Raw genomic sequence first — 17,191 nt, 5'->3', positions numbered from 1 at the left:
TATTTTCAAACTAAGGTTGCCTGAATAAGCATAAATCATCAGACATAAACTACAGCTCAGCAACTATTATGAATATTAGCCAAGGGCTAAAATAAATAAATAAAACAGTAAGTGCAAATTCACTACCAACTGATTAGTATGTTCATTATAGTCTGCACCTACTTGATTACTTTCCTGGTTTGCTTGGTTTTCTAAGACAGTTCAGGTGGGGCTGAGGAGGAGATATCAGTGATGTGTGTTCTCAGTGGCTTCCTCCAAGATTACGTTTTAGAAAGTCAAACTCAGGACCAGAGGTATGAAGTTTGATTTTTCTTTTACTGAGTATTTGAACATCATTCCTATAATATATATATTGGAATTTTGAAGATTAAAATATCACAACTAATGTTAAAATGGTCAGTGACAATTCTAGGGAGGCTTTTTTTCAGAGCTGTGATGAGACTTTGGGGAACACGGCACTAAGCTCTTTCTTGTAGGGAGAAAAAGAGTGCGTTCCATTACAACTCAGCATGGAGACATGGGCATTTTTACAGGAAGAAGCATTGTGAGGGTTGGCGGGTGGAAAAGTACTAAGAGGAACCCCCAGACATAAACAAGATTCTGGCTAAACCAACAGCAGGATTCATGCTGTAGAGTGACTTGGATGAGAAGACATTGCTGAGAATGTGGGAGGAAGAGAGATCAGACCAGATATCCCAGATAGCTAGAATAATCCGGGGGTGAGGACTGAAAGATTCTGGCTAAACTGACTCAGCAGGGCTCTCCGCTAAGCCTGGGTTTCCTGAGGAAGTGCACAGATGGGTCCAGCTGAAGATGCTAAGGCGTGACTAAAGTTTGGCTCAGCAAAGAATCTTTGTCAATAAAGAACATAGGGTGTGGGAAAAAATGTAGACTTGATAGAGACAGAAATTAAGAGCTAATGAAATCTCTGGAATCCTGGAATTTTAGAAAATTACTTATTTAGTTTTATAGTCATGGCTGTTGCACTCTTTTGAAAGAGTTAAAAGGGCCTGTGACAGCTCAGGTAAAGTATCAACAAGATAAATCCTCTGATAGCTTGGGGATCAGACAGATTTATAATCAAGGGAGAGGATTAGGGTTATATGAATTTAATATGGTGAGTAAATATTATTGTACTGAAGATTTGGACTTTTTCTTATTTCTTTCTTGTAAAAGAAAGGTCACAATAATCTCCAAAATTCTATTCTTTATCTTTCCAGTATAATTATCTGGAACATTTTCTTTCCTCCACTGCACTGTATAACCTTCTTGAAAATATGTTTAAGTTCAAAGACATTTTATTGAACCTGAATAAATTACCTTGAACTCTTGTTATACATTTCTTCCTGGCCATTTGTGTCATGTGGATGAAGTTAGAGGCATTAACATTCTTATACAGAAGGGATTTACCTCTATCTTTGTCAGGTACATTTGATTAGGATATAATGTAAGGGTTAGAGGAACCTGGCATCCCAAAATGTCTATAACCATATAGCTACAAAGGAGTAAGCTGTATGTTCATGTGAAATAAAGAGGGTTTGGGATGTAAATACTTGAGATGTTAACTATTTTCTCCTTATATATTTGCTGTATCGTGTGCCAATAAATTTGGGTAAGAACAAAAAATGCAAGTCATATATCCTAACAAAATTCAAACCACCAGTCTCTCCATTGAAATACTAGTTGAATTACCCGCTCACCCTCTGTCTTTGGAAACTGGTAGGCAGCAAAGAGGAGGAGTAGAGCATAGAAGCTGCTTTTGGCCCAATATCTTTGCCAGTATGATCCTCCAACTTCCTTGATTATATCTACATCATTTTGTTAAACTTTCTCTGTCTACCTGGCCTGGACTGAGGGTTGGAGGAAGGAAGCCAAACAAGAAACTTGAGATTACAACGAACAGATAGAGTTCAGGGTTTTGGTTCATTTTTTGTTATATTTTTTTGGTTTATTTAATCTTTGACCAATATCTTTATCTGTTTAGTAAATGAACATGGTATGCTGTTTAAAATGGTGTTAGTCTAAAGAAGATGCTATTGGTCTAGTGTGCTTCCTCTACTTAAAGAAAAAGAAAAATGCAGAGGAACTTCGGTCTACATTTGAGTCTGGGTGTGAATTCAGTTACAGTTTTTCTTTGAAGGGAAGGCCTTCTAGATTGAAGACCAGGCATCTTGTATTCCAGATATCCAGGGAGCTCACTCATACCTTTGTAGTTGCAGGGGGATCACAGTGAGAAAATCTAACGACTGAGGTACCTGTCTGCTTCCCCATCGATTGTACAAACACTCACATATGCTGTGTGGAAAGGTTGTCAACTCTTCGGGAAAAACACTTTGGTGAATTGTTATAAAAAGACACAAAAATGAAGTGTGTGACTGCTCAGAAACGCTTGCCAAACTTTTAGACATTCATCTCTAGCATTGGGAAGAGGAGTTCAGTTGATTGTTCTGAATCGCATTATTTTTTTAAGAAGGGAAAGATAATGAAGACCTCTGTACAACTGTGCCCTAATCAGGATAATTAGATGTTAGATCAGATCTCTTTGATGAGTGGCAATTCTGGAAAGAGGTCCTCTGTGGGACTATGCTGGAAGCTGGGTAGCCCAAAGCAGGGTGGCTCAGGAGACATCAGGGAATGTAAGTCAATGTTCCCATCTCTGCAGAGAGGCGGAGAAAGCCTGCTTGGGTTGCAATCATGGTGTTATGAGAGGTATTGGAAACAGAGCAGGAGAAGTCACTCCAGAAAGCTGTGCAAGATATGCCTGGGGATTATTAAAGCAAATAATAGCTGCCAAATGTCAAAGTGGCTGTATACATATATATCCCAGAGGCTGGGATACAGGAGGAGCATTCACATATGAGACTGGGGTATTGAGTATAAGAAGAAAAATGGGCATACCTGAGGGTGCCAAGGGAATCTTATGGTTTAGAGCTGCCCTGTTTCTGGGCATAGATGAAAGGAAGGAGCTGGGACCTGGGATCATGACAGACAACGATTGATCACACTTTTTTATTTTCCTCCTTCCTACATCTCACACCCTCACCCTCTTTCCCCTTCTCTTGCAAACTTACATCCTCTATTCTCTCTGGCAAAGGTGAGGTCAGAAGCCAGAGACTCACTGTGCTAGGTCTTATTAGCACTATTTATATTTTTGATAATCTTATGGGCTAAGGCAATTAAATTATTTATGGAATCAGTCATGATTTTCAGGCACCAAAAAATTGGAGGGAGGAGCACTTCTCACTTTTTGTCAAATTTTACCAAATGCAACTCCTTCTAATTCTACACACACAATGTACTAATTTACCCAACAAAACTTTATTACATGCTTCCTAATATGTGCCAGGCATAGTTCCCAACACTTGCAAGAACAACTACAAAGTGAAGGTCAAGTCCTTCAATGGACTGATATTCTAAAGCACAGAGAAAAAGGCAAGCAAGTCCATTGTGCAAGGATGATGGAGCAACTGGAAGTTCATAAAGGGGACTGAGAAGGGAAAAAAAGAGAGGGGGGAAAGGCAGCCATAGATGTGATGCTTGCGGAACTACTGACAAATAGTTCTAACCTGAATGTAGAATATGGGGAAGAAGAGCGATGGAGAGAAACGAGGCTGAAGAAACCCTTGCAGACGCAAAGCCCATCTGTGAAATGTTAGCATCTAAAGAAATAAGTAAGATTTAAAGTGGACATGGTAGGACTTGTGTGTTAGAACACTAACCAAAACCGAAACCTCACATTGCACAGCATTGTGGAGAAAAAGGATGGAACTGAGCAAAGGCAAGAAGCCAGGAGAGGCCAAAAAGGAGACTCTTGGAGCAGTTCCCAGGAAATGGTAATGAAGGCAGAAGCTGCACACAAGCAGGAGGGCACCAGTGGGAGGAAAAATAATGACTAGCCCAGGATCCCCTGTTGAAACCCCTCATAAAGCTCCAAGTTAATAAACAAGTGTGTCTTCTCAGATACTGCCTAGCCAACTCTGTGGATTGTACAAATAAGGAGAAGAGATAGGGATATAATTTAATTGTGAATTCCTAGCATGCTTAATTTTCTCCAGCATAATCCAAGTCCATACTGTGACACATGAATTATTTAAAATACATGCACTTTTCCTGTAGTGTACAGATCTATGGTTCGATACAGAAGGGTCTGATACTAAACATATGTGCACATTAATTTTTGAAAACCAGGAAACTAGAGAACCAGTATTTCCTACAGCAACTTCTACCAGAACACCCCCCCCCCCAAAAAAAAAAGAAAGAAAAGAAAGTAATATAACATACCAGAAATCTCAAGGGGATGGATAAAAGTGAATTTCAAGGAACAGAATTGTGGTCACCCAAACAAGATAACTTTCTTACAGTTTTTCCCTGTGTGCCCCTAATCCAATAGACCCTGTGACTGACAGAGGACCCGTTCCACACACCCAAGTTTCTTTTGCCCCCTAGACCCCAAACATAAATCTTGTTTCTCTAATAAAGACATTTAGGGCAGAAAGTTATGATAGTATCGTCAATATCTTAAAGTTAGATGTGCCAAGACATTGGAAGACATCCATCTTCCCTGTCCCTGCGATTCTCCACTTTCCCCATGGGGGTTGGGGCTTGCGTTTTCCTTGAAATTTTCAATAAAAGATAAGAAAATAATTTCTTTTGGATCGTCAGCTTTTCCCGCTGAAGTCCTGCTAGGAGGACTGGCAGAGACAATTAAAGCAAGCCTTCACTTGCTTTAGGTGGACATCGTTATTGCCACATTTGTCCCCTTTCTGACAAATTGCATTATGCTTCTGCCCTCAGAGCCATTAGAAGGTCCGGAGGGAGCAGGTGGTGATGAGGAGGGGCTGATCGCACATTTGTCATCCCCCAGGCGAAGCCAGGCAAAGTCTCGAACTCTCTTTGATTTTTGTATACTGGCTGGAGGGGTGGGGGCCGACCCAGGGTGGGAATACTTATTTGAGTGCTGTCGTTTGCCTCTAAGCAGAAGGCCACAGTCTCTCCTCTTCAGAGGGAAGGCGATGCCCCAGATCTGCTCAATAATTGCCCTGATTTCTGCCTACGGCTTGACTTTCTTCTAGCTAAACATTGTTTCCCCTAACACTCTCCCCCATCGCTAACAAAGTGCCTCTTTCACCCTGTGCGTCAGCTCTGAGGTTGATTCAGCATCACAGACTTCCTTTGTAACCATCTCTGTAGTCCTTGCTCTTCTGCCCCTCCTTCCTCTGAGCTTAAAAAAATAGAAGGGTATTGAGTTAATGCTGAAGCATCTGTTGAACTCTAAAGGATGCTATAATGATTGCTCAGAAAGAGAAAGACAGGTAGTCCTTGGATGAAATCTGTCGGTCTTCTCTCTCTCTCTCTCTCTCTCTCTCTCTCTCTCTCTCTCTCTCTCTCTCTCTCTCTCTCTCTTCTAATTCAATATCCTCGTAGGTAGGACCCTGAAATTGAAATGGTAGAGTGTATGGTTCTGTGAATCCAGTGTACATCAGCCTAGAAAAAAAAGAGACAAAATACCTTAGACCAGTGCTTCTCAAATTGTGGGTCATGACCCCTTTGGGGATCAAATAACCCTTTCACAGGGATTTCATATCAGATATTTATGATTCATAACAATAGCACCATTACAGTTATAAAGGAGCAATGAAATAATTTTATACCTGGGGGTGGGATTACAACTTGAGGAACTGTACTAAAGGGTCCCGATATTAGGAAAGTTGAGGACCAGTGATGTAGAGAATAAATCAATGTATCTGCCAAAGAGAGACGGTAATCTCCACCTAACAGGCTGAAGGGTAGGTAAAAGACTACAACACATAGGTAAGATACTATACTAATCGAACATTGAGAATCCCAAGCATCTCCACTGCTATTATTATTTTGCCACTTACAAAGGGGATCTTAGGTTTTAAAAGAGCAAAACCCTAAAAGGGCTTGAACCAAACAAAATTTAGATGCAGGAAGGAAACAAAACAGCGACCTTGTCTGGTAAGTGAGAGATGAGGAAAGACCCTCCCACACAAAGAAACCAAAGTATAGGTGTTTGAAATATTATTAGGTATTGTGAACAGCTAAATTGTAGTGATATATTATTTGTGTTTTGATAAATAAGTCTTGCCTGAAGACCAGAGACAAAGCTAAAGTCACTAGAAAACAGGCAGTGGTGTCACACACCTTTAATCCCAGAATTTGGTAGACAGAGTCAACTGGATCTCTGTGAATCAAGGTTACCCTGGGCTACACAGATCAATGAAGAAATAAATCCAGGTTGTGGTGACTCACATCTTTTATCCCAGTACTAGGGAGTCATGCCCTTAATCTCAGCACTAGAGAAAGTATAAAATCAGAAGAGAGAAGAGTTTGTTTAGTCCGCAGTCACCTAGCCATGGTAGATGTGAGACTTCTCTAGTGGCTTAACTCTTTACTTTTCTGGATTTCAGGTTGAACCCCAATATCTATCTCTGAGTTTCATGCTAGAGAATAATTCATTTTGCCGGCTAGACAAGGACAGTTTTCCAAAGACCATGGTGTCATATAACAAAGATTCCTCCATCAAAAAAACTCTTTTCATTTTCCTTGATTTGAAAATATACAAAACCAAAAATATTCATAAAACTTTACAATGGCAATAGCAGCACCCACTTGGAAAATAAAATCACAAATCTGTATAGGATATATATATATAGCCTTGTTACTTATGTGCAGAAAGTGTTGTGTTTGCTTTGGAGTTAAAAATTAAGACACTGATGCCATGAGTTATGGCTCACACCCATTACTAATCAGACTGAAACAGGAAAATTGTCTTACCTTTCAGGAAAGCTGAGCTACATAGAAAGTACATTCAGAAATTTTGGAATCTTTGTTTATACTAGGTCATGAATTGAATGGGAAATGAGAGGATTCTTAGTTAGCCTTGTTTGTCCAAAACTTAACCGAGATAAACATGACAATACTCATGAATCTGTCACTGAAAAGACAGTAGTGAGGTCAGCCTCCTAATTAGTGTCTGAAGTTCAACTAGTTTGGCAGATAAAGTTTTTACCAAGAAGAACTTCATAAAAATAAAATGTTAATAGTTTGAAATAAGGGATCCTGATAAGCTATGATACAATTGAGTTGTTTGAAAGGTACTAATTTACCATGCTACCTACCTCTCCTGTGTCCTCCAGACTAGAGTCATAACAAATACCTGTGACATCAGCTATGAGCCTGTGCCTGTATCTCTACATGGTGTGAGTGTTAGTCTCAAAGTTAGAGGCTCAAAGTGCAAAAACATCTCCTGAACCCTCTGAGCTCTAGAGAGACTCCACTTTGGAGCAAGACCCTTAGCAAAGTGCCAGAGAAGAGGACTGCTTTTCCTCTTAGTTGACAAATTAGAAGTGTTCTTTTCTCTTTTTATATCCTTTGTATAGGTACCTGTATATATTCTCTGCCCTCTTTTACATAATGCAATCTCAGCACCACATTGGTATGATATCTTGTAATAGAAATATACCAGTGCCCTAAACATTAATATTTTTGTGGTGTTAAATAGCAAAACCCAATTTCTTTTCTTACAAAACAACTCAGTGTTGAATTAGAATATTTTAAATATTATCTCTGTTGCTTTTTAGTAACAAGTACTCTTAATAGAGGGAAGCAAGATCTATATTGAAAGCTTTCATGAAAGAGATTGACAATTCTGAAGGAATTCGTTAGTTCATGGTATATTTTAATGCCTTCAGTTGAGAGTGGCTGGTTTCAGAAGCAGCAGTACTAATTAAAGCAAGCTGGAAGCATCCATGTGATACTGAATCAAAAAGGGAGGCTATACGTGGGGTTGCTTGACGTCTCATAGCCAAAATTTGGGGATTTCACTCAGTAGTAAAGGAACATTTCATTCTGTGATGTTCCCCCAAAGACTTGGACTTCATTAAAATACATAACGAGTTTGATGAACAGGAGAAATCTATGACAAAGAAATGTTTGTGCTGGATTTTATATTTGGTATTATATACTGACTATGAAGTATTTATGAATATCACTCACAAATTTGTCATAAATGTATTTAATAATAAATTAGTAAGCGGATACATTGGCTTTTATTTACAGATTAATTAAATGCATAATGTAATTTGATCATAGCAGCAAAACGTGACAGTTTTAAAGGCCGAGCCATTCCTTGGTTACTACAGTTTAATTCCCGAATCAACCTTTTGAACTCTTAGTTATTTTCTTTTGTTTTACCTATTAATTAAAAAGTACACTATTTCCTTGTTATTACTAATGTTTTTGGTCATCTAAAGTTAACCTTCAACCATTACAAATTGCACTTTTGCTTTGGTTTACCTTCCTTCCCTTTTCACGTTCTCTCTCCCTGTTCTTCAGTAAAACATAGCACCTTGTTGTTAAATCAGGATTAGTTACAACTTTTCGGTTACTAACCATCATTCACAGGTAAGTGAAGTAATCAGAGGAAGTAATTTTTTGTAATTTGTTTTATGTTTTTTAAATTAATAATTGGACCCTCTGCAATTGTGTCTGCTCTCTTCGACTCCGAATGCTTCTACTGTAGTCTGGGACCTGGGGAATAGGCAAAGACTCTCTGGTTTCTAGGTTTCTTTGAAGACAGTCCCCTTTTAGCCCTCAGCCTTATGTTCTAGCTCCAACCTTGTTGGTTGCCCACAAGCTTGTTGCATTTTTGCTTAGCCATCTGCTTTTTGAAACACCACACGTCCCATTTTATGTTATACTTTCAGAATGTTGGTAGAGCCTTTTAGTGTCTTCTTCAAAAAGAATGAGTATTGCCAAAAAACAAAACCCACCAAGATATAATAAAATACCTGCAAACTGAATGAGGAGGCAAGATAATTTTGTTAAAGTTTGTTCATTTTGGCACTTGTTTTTTGGCACTCTCAAAGATGGGTGAGCAGTGTAATTATCAGACATCTGTTTTCTGAATAGATATTTTTATATATGCTTTATGTAAACCAAAAGATGTTTTATTTCTTCAGATTTTCTAACATGCTTAAACCTGGGCTGCTATTAGCTATATGAAGGAAAAAATAATAATTATTTAATAAATTTAAAAAAATAAGTATTGAAGGTAAAAGTTTAGTGCTCTTATTTGTCACACACACAAATGTGCTTTTCATACAGTCAAATTTTGCTCTCATTCTCATGAAGTTCTAGAAAGAGTTTTCTTATCTAAAATCTTAGCTTTAGTAAAACCTTCAGTAATTTATAGCCCTATTTTCTTATTTTTCATAAATTTTACCAATTTTATCTAGTCTACTCCCCCTTCCTTTTGTTCTAATGTATTTGTACCTTTTGTGCCTCCTTCCTGGAACTTGGTGTTTCAGGAACCTGATATGACCCTTGAAATATAATCAACAAATTATATAGTCCTATACCTCCTTCATAAATCCTCTTTTTTTCCTATTTAATATTATATGTGTGGTGACTTTGTCAACTCTAACAATTAAATTAAGATATAATACTTAAAAGGCAAATACACGTTTGGATGGGTATCTTCTAAAGTAATTAAATTGTTAAAAAAATATAGTTTGAAATTACTCAGCTTTTGAAAAATTATAAATGTTTAGTCTACTGTTTACAAACCTTAATGTTTTAATTTTACTTTTATTCTTGGTATTTGAGTTAAGTTATAAATTATGCTCAGAAACTTATATGGATACTAGTGAAGAATAAATGTTTATGAAGTGAGATAGCCTAAGAAACTGACAGTCAAAAAAAATCAAGGGTTATGGCCTATTTTGTTATGTAACCTATTTTTTATTTTGCCACATTCTGATAAATTTAGACTTTGTGAATGATATCTGCCCTAGTTGCATCTCATATAAGCCATACCTACATTGCAATTGTTGGGTTTCATTTGAAAGAAGCAAGATCAGTTCTGGCTAAATAAAATAAGACAGTAACTTTTCAGTTGATGCCAAAGACATTGAAAATCCTGCCACAGTATCAATGGTTTACAGCACTGTCTCCAAGAACTCATGATATACAATGGGCACATTGACAACGGGTGAAATCATGTTTCCCCAAATGAACATGAGGCAGTTGTAGTATCCTTTATTGATGAGGACTGACCATAGAAAGTAAGCAAACAAGGCGTTAATTTTTTTTCCTATCGAAATGTATTCAAAATGCCAGTTATTGGGGTTTCAAAAACATTGGAATTACAACTTGCTTTAGACAAAAGGTGGGTTATTTCTTCTCTCAGTCATTTAAATGAAGGTGGTAGTCTCCTCTCTGTGCTAGTGTGGAAGAAACTTCATAATTAACCAAGAGACTCGGTATTGGGTCTTAGGACTCTTGGGGGTGGATAAGAACCTATAGTTTTGTTATCTTTTTGTATATTTTGTATGATTTTGGTAACCTTCTAAGGTTAGCCCTTTATCATTTCTACTTCACCATGATGCTATTGTTTTCTCTAGTAGAAAATAAAGCTCAGTAAGCCCATAAAGGAACAAGAAAATATTAAAAGAATGATAGTAACTGTAGTGAGAAAAAAAAAAACATCAGAAATTCTGTGATGAGGTAATCATGAATTTGATGAATCACCTGATGGTAACCTGTCACTGAATCCACTAAGGGTCACTGGGTTGATAGAAAATCACAGTAGCTCTGGCCAGAGCTGATAATACCCCATGAGATCATGAAAGGTAATAATGCCTGCCAATGCTCATTTAGTAACTGAGAAAACAGCATCCCATAAAACTTATAATGCCCAATCAGCACACGGTTCAATAATATCTTCCAAGAACTACTGTGCTTTTTTGACCTTCATATAGAACCTGAAAGGACTGTGTCTTCACATTAACTTATGTTTTTTTTTTTTTTTTTTTACAGTACCATTTTTTTCAATTTATTATGGTTTTGGGAAGAGGTTAGGTTATCATAGATTCCAATATTACTTGCATGGAGTACATTTATAAATGAAACAAAGTTCAGCCAGGTGGGTACTTGAGTAATCAAGGAACTTATTTTCATCAATGCCGGAGGCTAATAACACAAATGATATTTTTAAATCTAGTAAACTTTTTAAAGTTATCTCTGAAAGTGTGTACTTGCTTTTGTTACATCTAAGTAACGTATAAGGTATGGCCAGACTCGTTCCAGAAGATACTCTAGCAGACATTGTATATTACCTAAGGACTGTACACATTTGCATTATTAATGTCTGTTCGCTCACTGATGGTATAACAGTGATTCTTAAAGAAAAATGAGAGAATGTTTATGTGCCCTCTGCTTCCCTCTCCCCGCAGTCCATCGGAGTTCATCGACTCTTCATCAATTTAATTATTGTGTTATAACTGTCTAATGTACTTGCCACACAGGAGGCTAAGTAGTTTCCTTCCCCCAAGGTCTTTTCTATTGCTGGAAAGCGATCCATCTGAGAGTCACACTGGCCCTTCGGAAATATCCTCCCATTGATTTCTCTACTGGAAAGATCTTTAAAAGATGATTCAAAAAAACATAACATACCTGTGTTCCTCTTCTTAAATTTAGATTGCAATGTTCTTTATTCACATCTTCTGGAATACAGATATAATTTGTACTCATCAAGTCCAAAATATATTTTAAGTACCTTACAATGCATTTTGAAAAGTTGGTATCAACCATATAAAAGAGCAAATCACTAAAAAATCCACAGTATTTTTTGATCATAGAAGAAATGCTTTAAAGTTATTTTAGATTAGTTTGCCAAATTGGAAAGAATCTGAGGAATATCTTAAGGGTTATTGTCAAGGAGCTAGAATTTCCTGTGGATTTAAAAGATGAAGCTAAAGCAAAGGTTTTGGAATAAGAAATTAAAAAGAACCACAGAAGACAGCACTTACAATTAAGAAATGCACCATAGACCAAGAAGAGGTGATCCATAAATATAGGGGTGAGGTTACATCTGAATCAGAATGGGAAAATTATTTTCTTTCAATAATAAAGAGTTATGGTTAAAATAGCTGCACTGTTTCCCAAAAGGGAGAAAATTTTTTATCTTTAAAAATATTTCTTTTTACTAAAGAAGAAAATAATGTGCAAAAAATAACATTCAGAAAACTTCCCAAGATGACTGCACTGTTACTGAAGCATAAATAGCCTGGTTGCAACGCAGCCTATTGAACATTATATTTTAAGTTAAGGAATGTTTTGTGTATAACACCACCTTCAGAAATATATATGCACATACATAACAAATATGACAGAGGTAGAATGGTTTTCAAAGCAATTCTTTCTTAAGGTGGTTCTAGACAGGGCTGGAGAGATGGCCCAATGGTTAAGAACACTGACTGCTCTTCTAGAGGACCCAGGTTCAATTCCCAGCACCCACAAAGCAGCTAACAACTATCTGTAACTTCAGGTCCAGATGATCCGGCACCCTCACACTAATACAAATAAAGGCATGCACCACCACCACCCGGCTATAATTTGTTTAATTTTCTTATATGAGCATCGAAGAGCAAGTTTTTGAAAGGTAGTGGAAGCATAATAAAAATTAGCAAATATTTATAGAGTATATTGACTTGCCTACCCAGGAACTTTCAGCAGTTCCCTAATGTGTGTCAAATTATGTGAGTCCTGTTCACATCCACCTCCACACTGAACTGATTTCATTGTGTGAGTCCAGACTCTGAAGCTCAGCTGAGTTCTCAGTACCCTGACTTATGAAAGAGCACATTTAAAACTGCTCTACTGAAAATTTTTTTGCATGGTCTGCTTCCTCAATTATTCTCCTTCTTTTAGAACCTCTCCCCCAAAGACTTGCTGTTGAAAATAACATTGAGCATCACAATTTTATTTCAAAGTTTTATTCAGATATTTTTGCCACATCCTCCCAAACATATAAATATTTCCAAATGTTATATTTTATTATTTTACTTATTATTTTATGCATGTGTACATGATGGCTCTTTCTGCCTTGCAAACATGTGGATGTCATAAGACATTTTTGTGGAGTTGCTTTTCTCCTTGCGTATTTATGTGGGTTCTTGAGGTCAAACTCAGGATTTATGGCAAGCACTGCCAGCTGAGCCTTTTCACTGGTACCCAGATCTTTTACTCTTTTTCAAGATTTTTAATGCCTACCACACACACTGTCTTATTCCACTTAGTACTTATTGCCCATGCCTGGCTTTCTCTCTCTCTCTCCCTAGGATTGATATGCTCTTGAAGTCCCCAGGAACACAAAACTAATTTATGCTCAAGTCTAAAATATATTCTAAATACTGTCCAGCATAGTTTTAAAAACCTGTATTTTATACAAAGAAGAACAAATAAAATCTCAGACCACCTTGAGCATCTCAGAACAAAAAATTTATAGTTATTTAGGTAGTTTGCCAATTTAGAAAGAAATAGAGCAATCTCTTAAGAGGATTGTTAAAACATTGCTGTCAACAAACTAGGACTTCCAATGGGTTTAGAAGATTTAGCTAAGTGGGGACATTAATCTCAAAGGTGGCAGGAACTAATGTGTAGAGAAGTACTGAATCCAATCAAGACACAGAAGCACTTGTACAGAGTGATGGAGGGATTGGATAGCTAGTTGAGTTGTGCGTGTGTGTGTGTGTCTGTTTTGTGCGTGTGTGCATGTGTGTGTGTCCCCAAACAGCACCCTGAGACACTTCGGTATTATTATTATAGTCTAAGGCTTTCTAGACTGTTGTTTATTTTGTCCTACTGTTTGTGTGGTCAGAAACAGGAGAAATCATTAGCCCGTTCTTTAATTCTTCTCAAGAATTAAAGAAACAAATGAAGAATCATTCTGCCAGTTACACAAAACAAGTTCCAGATAGAAACAGGCTTGATCACAGAGCTCAGATTTAAACCCAGGGCTTTGTCGTTTATGTCCAGAACATTCCTCTCTTAAGTCATAACTTCTAGCATGCCAGGATATCAGGCCCAGGCAGATTACAAAAATCTAAAAATGCACATCTAATGGATGTTATACACAGGGCAATAGCCTTTTAAACACCCAATCTCATGAAAGGCAGCAAGATGATATCTTTAGGTTGCTTAATAGAATCAATTAAAAAACAGTCTTTTAAAAATTGAAGAAGATATTGGTTGAAATAGATAAAGATAGAATTAGAGGATCATTGCAGTTCACAAAATGAATAAAATTGTAAAAGATACCGCTTTAGAAACAAGAGCCAGGATAATGCTGTACAACCTAGGCACGTTCTCTCACAGACGCAGAGAATGGATGTTTCTCTATTCTCCCCACCAATAACCACAGGCCACACCTTTAAATGTCATAGCTCTTTCAGGAAGTACCTTTAACATACTCAACTGTACACAATGTATCTTCAGGCTCAACTACTGATCAGTAGCTGCTGGTTGGCAACAGTGCATCTGATCAATATACAGAACAATAAAAGTTTTCATGTCTTCTCAGGGGAGGATAATATATCAGACATCTTTCCTTTTGTATATCTAGCTATAACATCTCAGGCCCTTGGTTCATTTATTCTGCTCCAGTCATCTTCAAGGGTCTCATCCTCTCTGAGGTTGGCACTAGAAAAATAATAATAATATTATGAAAAGTCCATTAATATGTACATACATAGATGCATGTACATATACATCATATACATATAAATGTTTCTACATGTCATCAAGTCTATACTATAATTAAACTACTCATTTTGCTTGATACTTTCAACTCCCATAGAAGTTCACCTTAGCTGAGGGCCCTATAATGCACACAGTAGCCACTATGTCACCCACAACCTGAAGTCATAAAATCGGAATTGTGTTGAAAAATTATATTTTATATTAATTGTATCTCAAAGTGAAATGTATTTATTATCTTTCCTGTCTGCCTCTGACTCCTTAAAAGCATGTACAACCACACCTAGCATGAAGTAAAATGTATTTCTTTCAGTGAGAAAATACCTCTGAAAAAAAATGAAAAGGCCTTACTATCCAAAAACTTGGTTTTTTAAAATAACAGAAAATAAAATTAGACTGTGAAGAGAGAAGGCATTTCCTGACAACTTGGCTTTGGATGGGAACCAGTTTGGCAGTCGTGTTGGTTACCCGCTGCTGTACAACAGTTGCCACAGAATTAGCAGCCGAGAGCGACAGCCATTTGTGCTCTCTCTGCTTGTATACAACTGCAGTCCGGGCAGGCTCACTGCCTTCCTGCTCAGGGTCTCAACAGGCTCCACCAGATATTGGCTAGGGGTGCTTTTTGTCTAGAGGTTCTGCCTGGTGATCCACTTCGAGACCACCTCATGTTCTTGGCAGAATTCAATGCCGTTTGACTGCTGGTCTAGGAAGCACCTTCACTGTTTTGCTCTGTGTTGTGTTATATTTCCAATTAGACTGGTCACAAACTCATGGTCCTTCTGACTCCATATCCAAAGTACAAGTATTACAGGTATGTGCTATTGGCAATATCTTTCCTCAGTCCCACATGCTGCTAAGAGTTCCTTCCCATCTCCCACTCAAATTTTTATACCTTCAACATCAACAAGAGAAGGCTGCAAAGTCTAGAGTTTCATAGGATGTAAACTACTCCCAGGAAAGGCATGATATCACCTTTTCCATCTTTAGTTATTTTTGAGCAAGTTAGGTCTTTGTGCATTCCAGGAGAAGTTTGGGTAGCTCATTAAACAACCCCAGACATGTACACAAAAGCTTTGTCCACCATAATCTACATGTATACACATGCACATAACTACATAATTTTTACATGACTATACAGATATGTAAAAGACTGACTACCTTTGTATCTAGCCATGTTAAGTGTCGAGTGCAATGACTGAAACATTAACTGGTACTTCAAAAGATCCACTTGTAAATACATGTAGGACTGTTCTCTCTTGGGTTAGACAATGGATGTATGAACCCTATACTTGTGAAATATACAATCTGTGACCAGGAATAAACTGATTGACAGATAAAAATCCTAATCCTATATGTAATTTTTAACTATTTCTAAGAAATATTGAGAAGAAAGAGAGCAGAGTTCTAAAAAGAAAACTGAATGAGAATAATCTACTTGAGTTAGAGACCAATTAGAGAAAAAATACTTTGAATTTGGTGATTAGGGCATGCTTACTTCTGGAAACATCTTTTGTCCACCCAAACATGCTTACTAGTTATTCAAAAAAAAAAAAAAAAAGGAAGTAAACTCCCTGTGGTAATACACAGAAACAGGCAAGGCCAAATCCATTACAGCCACTGGGAGGTGACCAGAATAAATACAAGACACACCTATGATTAGATGGAAATGAGAACGTAGGAAAGGGCTGCGGATGACAAGGAGGAGTTGACAGTAATCTTAAGTTCAATGGGAAGTTTCTTAAAGGGGTTCAACTGGGAAAAAATGCGACTTAATATATTTATAAATAAAAAAAAAAAACTCGAGAAAATGGCTCCCTCTCCTCCCGCCCCTCCTATTACCTAGGAAACATCCCTTGTGAAAAGACCATCATGCTTTTTGGTGATGTTGTGGAAAAGATTTCCCAGGTGGTCCCTAGGGAACGCTCTGCTCAAATTAAAGTAATTGGTACTTAATCATGTCTGCCATAGCATTTTAAAATGCTTCTTTGGGCATGATATTTTCGGCGTTGTAATTTTTTTCTTATTTTATAATGACTGCATTTTTATTTTAGGGACATAAACATTGTCGGCAATATACTTCTGTTTATATTTGTTCTCCCAATTTTGTCTAAGATTTCATGAAATGTCTGTGATATAAATAGAGTCCTTAAAGTAAACTGGCCTGATTTTTGAAAGATTTCCCTGCAGAGATATGGAACACCACGTCTGCACTTTTTTAATGTTATTCAGGGAAATCATGGAGTACAATAATATTTTCAAATTTCCTCTTCAGTCATAAATAACATTTGTCCTGTGATTTTTCTCTAATTAGTTTGAAGACAGTGTTTCTATCTAAAGGCTTTCTACAGGAACCCTAGTCCCACACAGAATTTAGCGCTGGCAGACAAAGGACATACACTGAATTTTTTCGCTACCAATTAAATAGCAAACCCATCCCACTGAGAAAGCACAGACTAAACTTTATCTCATTAAAGACAAAGTCCAGATGCCTTGTTTACTTGTGGTTAAAAATCAGTGCCCCATTGTCTTCTGGAAATATGTAATTTGAAGCAGAAACAAGAAACAGGAGGTATGTCTTCATCACTGTGTCAAAACAAGTAATTAAAAGGCAAGATTTTATATATATATA

The 17,191-nt window shown here is 37.3% G+C and overlaps 1 protein-coding gene across 2 annotated transcripts in view; it reads left to right on the top strand.

Moving 5' to 3' along the window:
* Window positions 1-17,191, top strand: part of Unc5c (unc-5 netrin receptor C) — a 328,599-nt gene that overhangs the window by 121,282 nt on the left and 190,126 nt on the right. The window lies entirely within an intron of this gene.

The sequence above is a fragment of the Alexandromys fortis genome, unplaced genomic scaffold (assembly GCF_014885135.2).
Source record: "Alexandromys fortis isolate MF-2015 unplaced genomic scaffold, M_Fortis_MF-2015_v1.1 scaffold_196, whole genome shotgun sequence".
Classification (NCBI taxonomy): Eukaryota; Metazoa; Chordata; class Mammalia; order Rodentia; family Cricetidae; genus Alexandromys; species Alexandromys fortis.
The sequence above is the reverse complement of the archived record's forward strand: the minus strand, read 5'-3'. Positions and strand labels throughout refer to the sequence as shown.